Source organism: Amblyomma americanum, chromosome 1 (assembly GCF_052857255.1).
Source record: "Amblyomma americanum isolate KBUSLIRL-KWMA chromosome 1, ASM5285725v1, whole genome shotgun sequence".
NCBI classification, from domain to species: Eukaryota; Metazoa; Arthropoda; class Arachnida; order Ixodida; family Ixodidae; genus Amblyomma; species Amblyomma americanum.
Genome location: NC_135497.1, coordinates 113,819,954 through 113,832,368, shown reverse-complemented (window position 1 = coordinate 113,832,368; position 12,415 = coordinate 113,819,954). Strand labels below are relative to the sequence as shown.

The 12,415-nt window shown below is 49.8% G+C and overlaps 1 protein-coding gene across 2 annotated transcripts in view; it reads left to right on the top strand.

The window, feature by feature from the left end:
• The first annotated feature begins 3,116 nt into the window (after positions 1-3,116).
• Positions 3,117-12,415, top strand: part of LOC144113483 (uncharacterized) — a 73,681-nt gene continuing 64,382 nt past the window's right edge. The window contains exon 1 of one of the 2 annotated variants that reach the window (XM_077646571.1): positions 3,117-3,365. The gene's annotated coding sequence lies outside the window, so the exon portion shown is untranslated. The remainder of the gene's footprint in view (positions 3,366-12,415) is intronic. The other variant, XM_077646572.1, reaches the window with a different exon arrangement.

Below are 12,415 nucleotides of genomic sequence, written 5' to 3'. Positions count from 1 at the left end.
ACACTTTCGAATAAGTTTGATACGACCTTGCGTTCTGAATGTACGAACAATGGCTTGTCGAAGGCCTATAGGGATAACCGTTTTCGACGCACCTTGATCTTGCCCATCTCCATCCTCTGACTCCACCCACCGCTGTCGGGTTCATCCTTTGCTCTCGCTTGTGTGGTCGAAAAAACCGGCCTACGACTCGTCGCAAAGCCGTTACCGGCTGTTAGACGTCAGCCATGTCTGCTTGGGAACCGACATGGGGTCAGGCCCGTGTAGCAACGCACCAAATGCCTGCAGGGTGTAGACGCCCTGCGAGGTACAAAAACGTCTTCACCACTGGACCCTTCATAATAATAAAAAATTCACGGGCGATCACAAGATGTGATGCGACAAAACTGTGTTTGCGGTATTTGTTTTACATTTAGCTTTTACAATGGCCGCCTTCCATTGGGTCTATGAATTTGATTTCGCCATCGCTTTTTTTCGTTCCGGGTCTGCTGGATGCTTCTGGAAAACACACACACACACACACACACACACACACACACACACACACACACACACACACACACACACACACACACACACACACACACACACACACACACACACACACACACACACACACACACACACACACACACACACACACACACACACACACACACACACACACACACACACACCGAAAGAGGGCTATACGGCTAACGAAGTACGATGAAAAGACTGGCAATGTATTTTTTTTTAATAAATCAAGTACGAACGCCTCATTGCACTTACACAAGATAGGATTGATATCACTGGGCCCTACTCAACGCGACTCCGCGAACACCTAACATACTATAGCACAAAACATGTATTTTCTTGAGACTGTAGAGGTAGCCAATGCCAATGACGGTCGCCGAAGAAGTGAAGAAACTCTTGTGCTTGCTGGAGCTCGAGCCTATGGCTCCAGTCTTTAAATTGACGTATACATGCATGACATATGAGCTCATACTGTAGGTGTGAAGACGTGGACAATTCTGTACATGAGTGGCATTGAAGAAACAAGCAAGTATGGTGCTCAGGCTAGGGGCACCACCTTCGGGGCATACTTGATTTCCCGCCATTAAGATACTTTTTTTTTATTACACTCACCGTGCCGGTATAATGGCTATGACGTTCATCTGTCGAGCAAGAGTTCGCGGGCGTAATATATACCGGCAGCGGTGAGTCAGTGATTTATTCATGGTGTTTGGCTGCTGAGCACCAGGTCGCGGGATCGAATCCCAGCCGTGGCGGCCCAATTTTGATGATGACAGTATACAGATACGCCTGCGTGCTATGCGATGTCAGCACGCGGTCGAAATTAAATCAGACCCCGTCGACTACGATGCCTTTATCTGCCTCCATCATCCCTTTCAGCAAGGTGCTGTCCACTGTAGAAGCACTTTTTACTTTCATCATGAAATATTCGTATTCGGCAGTCGCTCTTTGATGGAGGGGAAATGCGAAAATTGCCGTGCACTGAGATTTCGCAGCACGTCAAGAACCCCACATGGTCCAAAATTAATCGCGCCCTCTATTACGGCGTGAGTAAATAGTCCACACCGTTGCTTTGGCTTGTAAGTTTAAGACCCGATACATCGATCAACCACAGCGCAGGCAAAAAGAGTGCGACGTTCACAAGGTACGCATACAATGACATGCGCCCAGGTTAGTCGACCGAGAAACGAGCTGCGTTACAGGTTTTATAGGGTAAGCTTGCCAAAATCATCGCTATCTGCAAGCGGCCAGTCCCATCGTATTTTCTTCTCGCGTAAGTGGCTTTGACTCCCGCATCCTAAATACAGGCGCGTAATGTTTACAGCACAATCACATGCTGTCTGGCGGTGTTCGCGACAGGTTACCCGACCGACTCGCAAAAACTGGTCATACGGCCGCTGCCGTTTGCCGATGGAAGTCCAAGCGTCCCTTTCGTAACGCTCCCTCCTCATCCGCCAAGATTCTTCGACGCCCTCTCCGCTGCGAACACCCGTCGTTGAGCTTTTCCAATCTTCCTTGTCAGCCGCCCACGATGTAAAGGTAGTGCTCCAGCGCTTCCCGCTCCGCCAATGTTAGCCCTCTCACCATTCCTCTCGCCACCACCATCTGAAATCCTTCCCCGCGACCCTTTCACTGCTTTCACAAACCACCCACCCCGGTCCTCTTCTCTCTCTCTCTCTCTCTTGTATGTATATTTTTTACTTGCCCCGTCCTACGCTCTCCACTGCAGGGGCGCACCCTCCAAGATAGAGTAATGGACGCCAGGGCCTCTGAGCTCGTCAAACATAATACAATAAAAAAAGATAAAGGCAAAAGAGCAACGCGCCAAAAGAAAACGCGAATAGAAAGGAACTATGAACGGCCCCTCCGCAGCCACTCCCACCGTCCTCTTCTCTTCCAGAGAAAAGCGAAAAGGTAACACCATAAAAAGGCAAGGCGCGCGATTAGCTATTAGCGGACGACGCCTTTCTTCTTTTCCTGTGGTGTCGCTACGCGAAAAAAATAAGATTGAGAGAAAATAGTATTAGCGCCACACTTTTATCTTGTAAACTAGACCACAAACTTTGCTCGCATGTGAAATGCTTCTCGGCTCACTTCCATAGTGGTGAACCGGTTTTGCAGCGACAAGCAGCGGCGGCATAACTGCCTCTGCCAGGCAGCTTGCACGCTTGCACCAAATCGCGCTTACACCGCTTTTGCTAAGGGGCACGAGGAGCCGGCACTCGAATAACTGCACCCTTGTTACTATGACGTGATATTGCTCTAAAACAAGTTATAATTAGCAAACAAAAACAATCTGTTAGTTTTTATGCTCTTATAAAAGCCAGAAAGCTACTTCAATTTTAGTTTCGGTTCCTTTTTTAGTTTGACTTTTAATCGTGTGCTGACACCCTTTTCTTGTTAACTTTTTAAGGGCACATTCTTGTTATTTTAAAAAATTTTTGCTGCGTTACACACTGTAAGAACAAAAACAAAATAATTTGACGAAGCGCATGCTGCGAAAATTGTAGGAGGGTAGTAGCAATCTATGAAGTCGTCTGGCAACTAGGGCTTGGTCGATCTTTCTTTCTCTCCTACCCTCCCGCCCCTCTTTTTTCCGTTGCGTGGTTTGCGCGCCGGCCGCTGGGGGTCTGTCCGTACGTCGCGCCTTGCGCTCAGCTGTGCGGGCCCTGCCGGACTTCACGTACGTGGGGGGGTGGTAGAAACGCTTTTTCCTCGAGTGGGCGGCAGGGGTTCTATCCGGAAAGGAGACGCTCGCTGTATTCCAGGGAGCGTCGTCTCGCCGGTGGAAAAAAATGAACTCCAACGTGGCGTACAACGCAGCGCCGGGTACTGCGCAAGCCGGAGTGCGGGTGAGTAGACGCACGGGCAGACATACACGAGAAGCCTGCTTGTAAACACCACTGCTAGAATAACAGGCCGTCTGTCTTGGGCACCGCGAGTTTTGAACAAGGCATGGTCGCGTTCTTGGATCGGCAGCGAGCGGGTCTCTACTCCTGTGAACCTGTGTTTGGTTACGACGCGCACTTTCACGGTTTCGTTTGTGTTGTTGGTCGAGGCGTTTTACTTTCCCGGGGAGTTCTTGTACTCCAAATGTTGTCGCTGTGGACCCGTGAACGGCCTTCGGAGTGTTCTTGTTGCTTTGTGATCATGGCGGGTAAAAAAACGCCGTTCTCATACATAGGTATTCGTTTCGCCGGCTTGCTGTGCTCCCCACAAAATCGTAACGGCGTTCGCCTGAAATAAAACGCGTTTCACTCGTTCGTTCACATTTGTTTTCGCGAGTTGCGAAGGAATTTACTACTGCAGTCATTGCGCAAGTCCCGCATTGAACGGCCCGGGCCCTCTTTATCTTAAATAAAGTTGAATTTTTACGTCCCGAAGCAGCACCCTGGGATATGACGCATGCCGGCCACAGACAATGGTGACCTCCGGATTAACTTGACCACCTGGGGCTCTTTCACGTGCTCCAAAACCTCGTTACATGAGCATTTTAAAATCGCCTCCATCGAAATGTGACCGGTATCGAACGCGCTACATCGTGCACAAAATCGGAACGTCCTAGCCACTGCACAACCTCAGTTGAATTTAGTAGTAGTCAGTGGTGTGCACTGAGTATAGGCGACTTGCGCATGGTTATACCACAGCGTTCGCGCACCACAGAAATCGACGCGCGAAGTTCTCTTGCTGTTTTATGAGATTTCGTTGCAGCGACCGGTCGCCAGAGTGTGCTGCAAGTTTGTTGTATGCTGAAGAAAGCGTGTTAAATTCGATGCTTTGACCACCACGTTACCGACGGGAACTTTCCTTGACAGCTGATGTTACGCAGTACTGCCGTCAGCACGCTTAACACGAACGCTCGACTGCGCATCCTGCACTGATACTACAGCCCCTCAGCGCTGGCCGCTGAGTCCGAGACCATGCTGCATGGTGTGTTTGCGGCGGTTGCAGAAAGCTTGTGCCCTGCCTCCACCCTAGTATTGTCTCATACCCAGCGGCTTACGTCTAGCTGCTGTAATGTCAATAGAAGACACGCGCTCGAGCGTTCGTGTTAAGGGAGCTTACGGTGGTACGTTAATTTTAACGCGTGTCGCAGAAAAGCCGGTATCGTCGGCGTCTTTGGCCGTGAGCAAAAAATGGCGCATCTCGGTGGACACCTGATCCGCGCCGTAAGGGAAGGGTACGTGCGTCCAGCGAGAACTGTGAGACGCGTCATTTCCCTTCCTGAAAAGCAATCTTCATTTCAATTTCCTTCCCTTACAGCCCGGTTCGGGTGTCCACCGAGATATGTGACAGGCGTCCTTTACTTAAAAAAATTTATTTTCATTTTCCTTGCCTTGCCCACCAAGATGTTTCCTTTCCTTAAATTGTCCGGACAAGGGGGTCGCACCGAATGACGATGGCGTTTCGTGGATTCCTTGGCAATGCTGCAACACGCTTTCGCGTCCTGCTCTTAAAGGCGCAGCTTAAGCGTCCTCCAAAATTTTCTGCCTTAGCAGCATAGCTGGCAATCGGCGATGCTGCCGCTGTCTGTGTGTGTCCGAAGCCGCGGAACGTAAGAGCGACGGAGAAATCAAATTCAAAGACGTAAAGGGAAGGAGATCATTGTAGAAAAAAGGACGAAAATGTAAAAGCGAAATATAGAACCAATACTGCTAATGTAGATTTTGTCGCATCAAATCTCACGATCGCGCGTCAATTTTCATCACAATTTCCTTGTTCCTGTGTTGGTGCTAGTAAGAGTGTTGGTGCAAGTAAAAGTGTTGGTGCAAGTAAAAGTTCAATATTTGAAATGCAGTCTGACCCAACGTTTTTAAACTGTCTGACCATTCTTGTGAACTTTTACTTTACCATGTTAAGCACTCCATATCATTTCGGGGATGTTGTTTCCGAGTGTTGTCTGCGCTGGTGAAACTTGGTGTCTAAACTCTGCTGCGACGAAATTTGAGACATATTGTACCTACGCTCAGGAAAAAAAAATGCGTTAAAATAGGAAAAAAAAAAGCAACCTTTCAGAGATGTGTAGCCGCTTTCTAATGTCATATTTTTGCACCGCGCGATCGCGAAACAAAGTTCCGTAATTGCCCTCCTTCCCCTTTCCTCCGGGGCTGCTAACGAGAGCATTCTTTGCCCAAAAAATGAAAAAGTGATTTTACTAACATTGTAACTGGCGCTCTCTTCAGCGCACGCGTATGTAACGAGGGTAAGTGCAGAAAGCAAATACAGGCTCTAACAGACTGAACATCGTGAGTAAATCTAGCCAATACAGTTTCGTAATTATAAAATTGGCTAATACTGTTGCATACCAAATGATAACTGCAGTGTACAATGGCGAAATTTGGCATGGAAGGAGAAATAGCGTCAAGAGAAAATATACTATTCGTAGGGAAACGTAGGCTCATTTGGGTAGTCCGAGATGCGCCTAATTCATTTTCAGCTGCAGTGCAGATAGTATGCCTGCAATACTATTGGTTAAGTACACATTCTTCAGAAGAGTGACACTAGCTGAAATATCAACCAGGTTGTTCGCAAAAAAAAATAAAAAAAAACGGAAGGCGATCATACGATGTGATGCGACAAATCTGCGTTAGCGGTATTGGTTTAATATTTCGCTTTTTCATTTCCGCTTTAACAATAATCGACTCCCATTGAGTGTTTTCATCGCGCTGCTGCGTGGGCTTTTGGTGAGCGGGGGTCCCTGGAAGTTGGCCGGGTGCAAGCCTTCTGGGAGGTGAGTGTATAGTGGAGGAGGGTAATGGAGGTCCGCGAATGCAACCTCGCGGACCTCACCTTGCTCCTGCAAACCCACCGCGGTGGCGTGGCGTTCATCAGCTGAGTGCAACTCGGTGGAGGCATATTTCATTACACGTTAAGAATCCCAGGTGATCGTGATGAGTCCAGAGCCATTCGCTGCGGACACTGTTGCCTCGGCCTGTGAAAATCCATTAACCTCCATGCTTCTGCGAGTAAAGTGCGGTCGGTTACCTTAAGGTAGCATACAGTCCAGCTCAAGAGTCCTGTGGCAAGTTTCATGTGCAGTAGATCACCAAAGGCTCTGGAATGATCTGAAAGTACTAGCTCCACATATAAGGTTCCGGAGCTATTTTCGGCCACTAAGAAAATCGAATGTAATGTTTGCAGGTATGCGAACTTCTGAGCTCCTCTGGTGACTCATTGGTTATGGCGCTCGGCTGCTGACCAAAAAGATGCGGGTCCGATCCCGGCCGTGGCGGTCGAATTTCGATGGAGGTTCAAGTGTCCGCCGAGATGCGAGACAGATACTGCGCCATTTACTTTCCCCAGAAAACCAAATTTTAAATTTTAAAGGCCCCGTGTACTGTGCGATGTCGGTGCACGTTAAAGAGAACCCCACATGGTCAAAATTTCCGGAGCACTTCACTACGGGGTCCCTCATAGCCCGAGTCGCTTTGGGACGTTGAACCCCATAAGCCATTATGAGCTCCTCTGCCGAAGGTCTGCTGCTGCTTGGTTGGTTGGTATTACTACTGCTGGTGCTGGTATTAGTGGCACTAGTACTCGAACGTGTCCTGAACGGCTATATTAAACTTTGTAATTTTCACATGATATAGGGCCTTTTATCTGTCTTTAGTTGTTTGTCACAGGCTTCTTGTTGGCGACGGCAGTCAATTTATTGTCTGAAGAATACCGACGTGTCTGTTTTGTATTACAGGAGAGCTGTCTGGGCGAGTTGGTATGGTGTCATATTGCAGATTTAGGCAACCCGAGAGACGGGGACATTACCGCGTTTGTGTTGTCGTTTCACGTCCCCGTCTTTCGTGTGCCTAAATCTGCAATATGATTGTTATATGTAGCCGGCAATATGCCCCGACATTCGAGACGTTCTAAATGAACATCACGCTCTCTAAGGTGTATTTCAGTGTTTCCCGAAATGTTTCTCCACATGGAAGCGTTTGGGATACTCGCTGATGTGATAAGCCAGCGGCTTTTCAGTTTTTGGCCATACTTCAAGGTGCAGGAGCCCTGTAATTTTTCATCCTGATATAGGGGGAGAATGTTAGGAAGCATTGCATCACTTGTCATGTGTTTATCATGCCTTGCCGCGTGCCGGGTCCACAAAGTTACACGCGTTGCAGCTGCGCATACTTTGTTCTGGCTCGACTGCTGTTTCGGGCGGTTTTTCTTTCTCCGACAGCTGATGTCTCCCCTTACTCCCTCTTTCAAGTTCACACGCACGCAGTCTAATAATCATGCTTCCATATCATCGAACGTACAGTACCGGTCAAAAGTATACAGCCTAAGGAGTTTGCTTCTAAGCTGTTCAGCGGGGCTCCCTAGCATATCTAGCAGTTGAAATCGTGGCAGGATTGAGGACGCGAAGCCATTCCTCTTTCGAGCAGTTACGGTTGCGTAACGAGGCCTACAGCAAACCCCTTGGGCCGTATGCTTTTGACGGGGGGTGTACAGTACGTAGGCGATGCTGTTGCGCGGTCTTGGGTCATCGCGCCATGGGCAGCTCATATGGCGTGCTCGGGTAGCACTGATCGTATGTTATGCTTTTGGGCTGCAAGTGATGAACGTTGGGATGCCGCGGTTATTCGGAAGCTTCAGGTAGCCTCGCAGCAAATTATGCGACTCATTCGCCGCATTAGTAACCGCCACTCGGGCTTGAAGGAAAGCAATACTCTCCGTTTAGTATAAGCCTTTGTGATTAACCGCATAGCTTACGTATGCCCTTACCTACATCTCAAGTCAGCTGAAAAAGAAAAAGTGGAGGCTATAATCAGAAAATGCGTCAAACAGGCAGTTCGGCTTCCCATGCACACAGCGACTGAGAAAGTGTTAGGTCTCGGTCTTCATAACACCCTAAGCGAGATTATTGAAGCGGTAACCGTCTCGCAGTACGAACGACTATCGGCCCACACCAACTGGCAGACACATTCTGTCCACACTAGGCATAACATACGAACGACAAGGCGGACCCACAACTGACCTTCCCAAACATATACGCCAGCTTCTGGTCATTCCTCCACTACCTCGGAACATGCACCCAGATTTCCACGCTGAACGTCGTACAGAGAGAGCCAAATCATTAGGCAAACACTTTCTTAATGATACCTCTGTGGTATATGTAGATGCGGCAGATTCTTCGGCTGACAAGATGGTAGCTGTGGTCACCACGGAACGTGGTACACTCATAACTGGTGGCACTATACGCTCTCAGCACACACATGTTGGAGAAGAAACAGCGATTGCTCTAGCCATTGTGGGATCCTCGGCAGAAACCATTGTCAGCGACTCAAAATTGGCTATACGTAACTACACGTTTGGAAGAATCTCCCCACAAGCAGCACGGATTCTTCTAAATTATCAGCCCACGCGGCGCATTCGCCTAATCTGGACGCCTGCTCATGCTTCCCTTGCTGGTAATGAGGCGGCTCATAACCTAGCTCGAGGACTGTCCCGCCGAGCTGGGTCATGCAGCCCACCCGCCCTATACTCTGGCAAGGACAGGTTGTTTTCTTAGAGAAATCCTGCAGCACTACAGGCTTGCAAGACTCAAATTCCCCCCAGCAGATAAAATGCTCTCCAAGCAACAGGCCAAAGCCTGGCGTAAACTTCAAACTAACACCTATCCAAATCCCCAATTATGTAGCTTCTATTTGGAAGGACTCTACTCAAACAAATGCAAAAATTGTGATGCGAAAGCCGATCTAAATCATATGATCTGGAACTGCCCGCAGTCCCTACCCGCGAGTCACTTCATTACTGACTCTGCTCATTGGGAGGCTCTATTGCTCAGCCCCGACCCGGGGATACAGATAAAGCTCCTCCAGCTGGCTGAAGACGCCGCCGCTGCCCAAGGGATAGCGGCCGCCGTTTAAGCGGGGGGGCGACTTCGTGTCGCTCCTCTATATCCGCTGGAAATAAAGTTTCACAACCAACCAACCTGGGGGATCTTTAACGTGCACTGACATCGCACAGCACACGGCCGCCTTAGCGTTTTTCCTCCATAAAAACACAGCCGCCGCGGTCGGGTTCGAACCCGGGAACTCCGGATCAGTAGTCGAGCGCCCCAATCACTGAGCCACCGCAGCCAGCCTGATTCATGTTTCGGGGTAAATGACCCTACCGAAGCACACATAACCCGTTTCTAAATAGATATCTCGCTACAAAGTAGAAAAGTACGCCATATATGTGTTCGCGTTTCATTTCGGCCTCACTGTAGTACATATAAGTACGTTGTCTTAAAGGAAGTAGGAGGCTTTGTCAGAGTACGGCTTAAAAGAAGGCTAGAAAAAAAAAAAGCCGAAACGTTAGGGAAAGGTTTTGAACGCCTACATCTTTGCACATTATAGAATTATTTACACCTGGAACTGGAATGAACTGTCGGAACATGAACTGTCTTTTTCACGATGGCTAGTAGCGCAAGTGTGCCGGAAAACTTGTGACACAAATTAGTCTTTATTTAAACGCATTTACAAACAGCAAAGTCGACATGCTTGTTACTTTTAATCGCTTTATATGGAATATTGTATTACACCTCGGCGCTTCGTTTTGTCCAGCGCGTATCAGCTCAAGATCGCAGCCAGCAGGCGGTGGTCCGCATTTCTTTTTTTTTTGCTCCCACACCTCCCGTCTTCGCCGCTGCCCTGCTGAGGCACACGCCTCATTGCACGCCGTCAACGCGCGCTCGCTCGCTGCCACACGAGAGGGAGAGAGTGGTTGTTTTCGTCCGTCGACTTCTGTGCCGAGCGCACGTTTGAAATTTTCGAGATGGGCTTTTGAGTGGTGGGCACCGGCGGTGAACTTCGCCCGTCGGAAAACAAGACACGCAGCGTCTTCCGGCGAAGCGCGCACAGCAGCCGTTGCGTGTATGCAGGCTGCTCTGCAGAAGAAAGCGAATGGGAGCACCTTGCCATGTCGCGCATGCGGTTTTTATGGACGAGGCACCTGTTCCGTCGCATTGTTCCGCCCAGTGCCCCCCCCCCCCCCCCCCCCCCCCCCCCACGCCCTAGTGTTTCAACTGTTTCTCCTGCTGAGTCGCCGAATGCAGTGCGATAACATTCTCACGTGCTTGCTCTGCTGACTTGACCTGTTGCACGCAGCTCTGAGTCTATAGGTTGCGCGCTTTTTGCTGGATAAAATTAATTTAGGGTTAGCGGAAATATGCCGCCTTATTCTGGTTTGCTTGATCGATGGCTACTGCGTTGTGCGCAACTGCGCATGCAGCTGAAACATTTCTGAGATAAGCGCTGTGGCAGTCCCGAACGATTCATCGTCGTTCACGTGCAATCAATGGAGTTTGCCGTTTAGATATCTGGGTATATGGTATTTTTTTTTTCTTCCCTTGCTCGACACTTACGTAGGCTGATGCCCCCACCTGTTGTGCGCGTACTTTTTCCCCGTATTCCTTGAAAACGCCAGTGGTATGCTGTCCCTCATCGACCTGTGTGAAGCTAGGGTGAGAGATGACCCGGTGATCAAATATGATAATCGTGGGGACTCGCCGTCTTCTGATAGCAATTCTCGTGCTGTTCTAAATTCCCGAAAATTGCAGTTTTAAGTACATAACATTTCAATAATTGCAGGCGCGAACGTTTTACGAATACTTCGCGCGGGGGTATAAATATGGGCTGCGAAGAAAAGCGACAAATGTTGTTGTTAGCCTATCTTATTTGTCGCTTTTCTTCTTCGCAGCCCATATTTATACCCCCGCGCGAAGTATTCGTAAAACGTGCTAGCCTAATGATGAAAACCTGATGCTTCGGCTTCTTCCTCTGGGTGTGACTGGAAGAGGTGGTAGCGGCATATGCGGTGGTGTCCACATTTTCCTGCCAGTGGCTGGGCAACACGCTGAGCTGGGCAGAGGGGCACAGAAGCTTATCGTTGGTAATGTTACCAACTCGCTGCCAAAACTGGCACCTCCCTTGGTCGGAGACATCGCTGTCTACTTCCGCATGCTATGAACGCTGCCTAGCTGCTGCTGCTGTGTAGTGATCATAGTCATTAGCGCTTCTGCTCGAGCGAAGACGTCTGCTCAGGTGCGCTCAGTAGCGTGTAAGCCGGGTTTTGCAGCCGAGAAGCTGCGGCGGGGCATCGTCCGCATATCTTCAGTCTTTTTACCAGCATGCCTAATGCACGCTAAACTACCTTCGAAATTTAATTTTGTTTACATTCAGCTGATGGAAGCCCCCTCGCGGCAGGATTTCAAGGCGTCTGGCCATGTAGCGGCTGTACGTGCTCTGTGAGACCGTCAGCTGACGCGCACCTGTCTCACGTCGCCGCGTGGACCACGAGGAAGGCGGCTCACACTGTCGCTAAGCGCCAGCAGTGCCCGCACTGGCGGACTCGGCCACGGCTGTCTTGGCTTGAAGGCGCAGGCGCGGAGGACGAAAATGGCTGCTCTCTCCTCCCGCCGTTCCCCGCCCGTTTCGCTGCTGCTGTGGGCGGCCAAAAGAAGAAAACAGCAGCCCCCTTTCCGCCGGAGAGAAAAATCGATGCCTTTCCTTCTCTTTAATGTAACCCGCCCGCCGCCCGTGCAGTTCGGCCGCGCTAATCCCGCCGTGCACTTTTATTTTTTGGCTCACTCTCCGCCGCCGCACCCCACTGCCGGTGGCGCTCGGGCTGAATTAATTGTTATCCCCGAAAGGAGTACGCAAAAGGGGAGGGGATGCGTCAGTGCTTTCGGCTTGTCCGGCCGCGGAGAGCGGCAGCGCCGCACGCTTTTCAAACTCTCCCGTTGAGCTGTTTGCTTTTTTGACGTTGCCAGCACTCCGCCTTTCCAGCGTCCAGCGCTCGACCGGCGCGCTTCTATCCAAATAACACCCTTTAGTTTCTATCTCTCATGTGGCCGTACCCCGCCCCGTACCCCCCGCCGGCCTGTTCTTCGATCTGCTTTCTTTTTCCTTTTTTTTTTTTT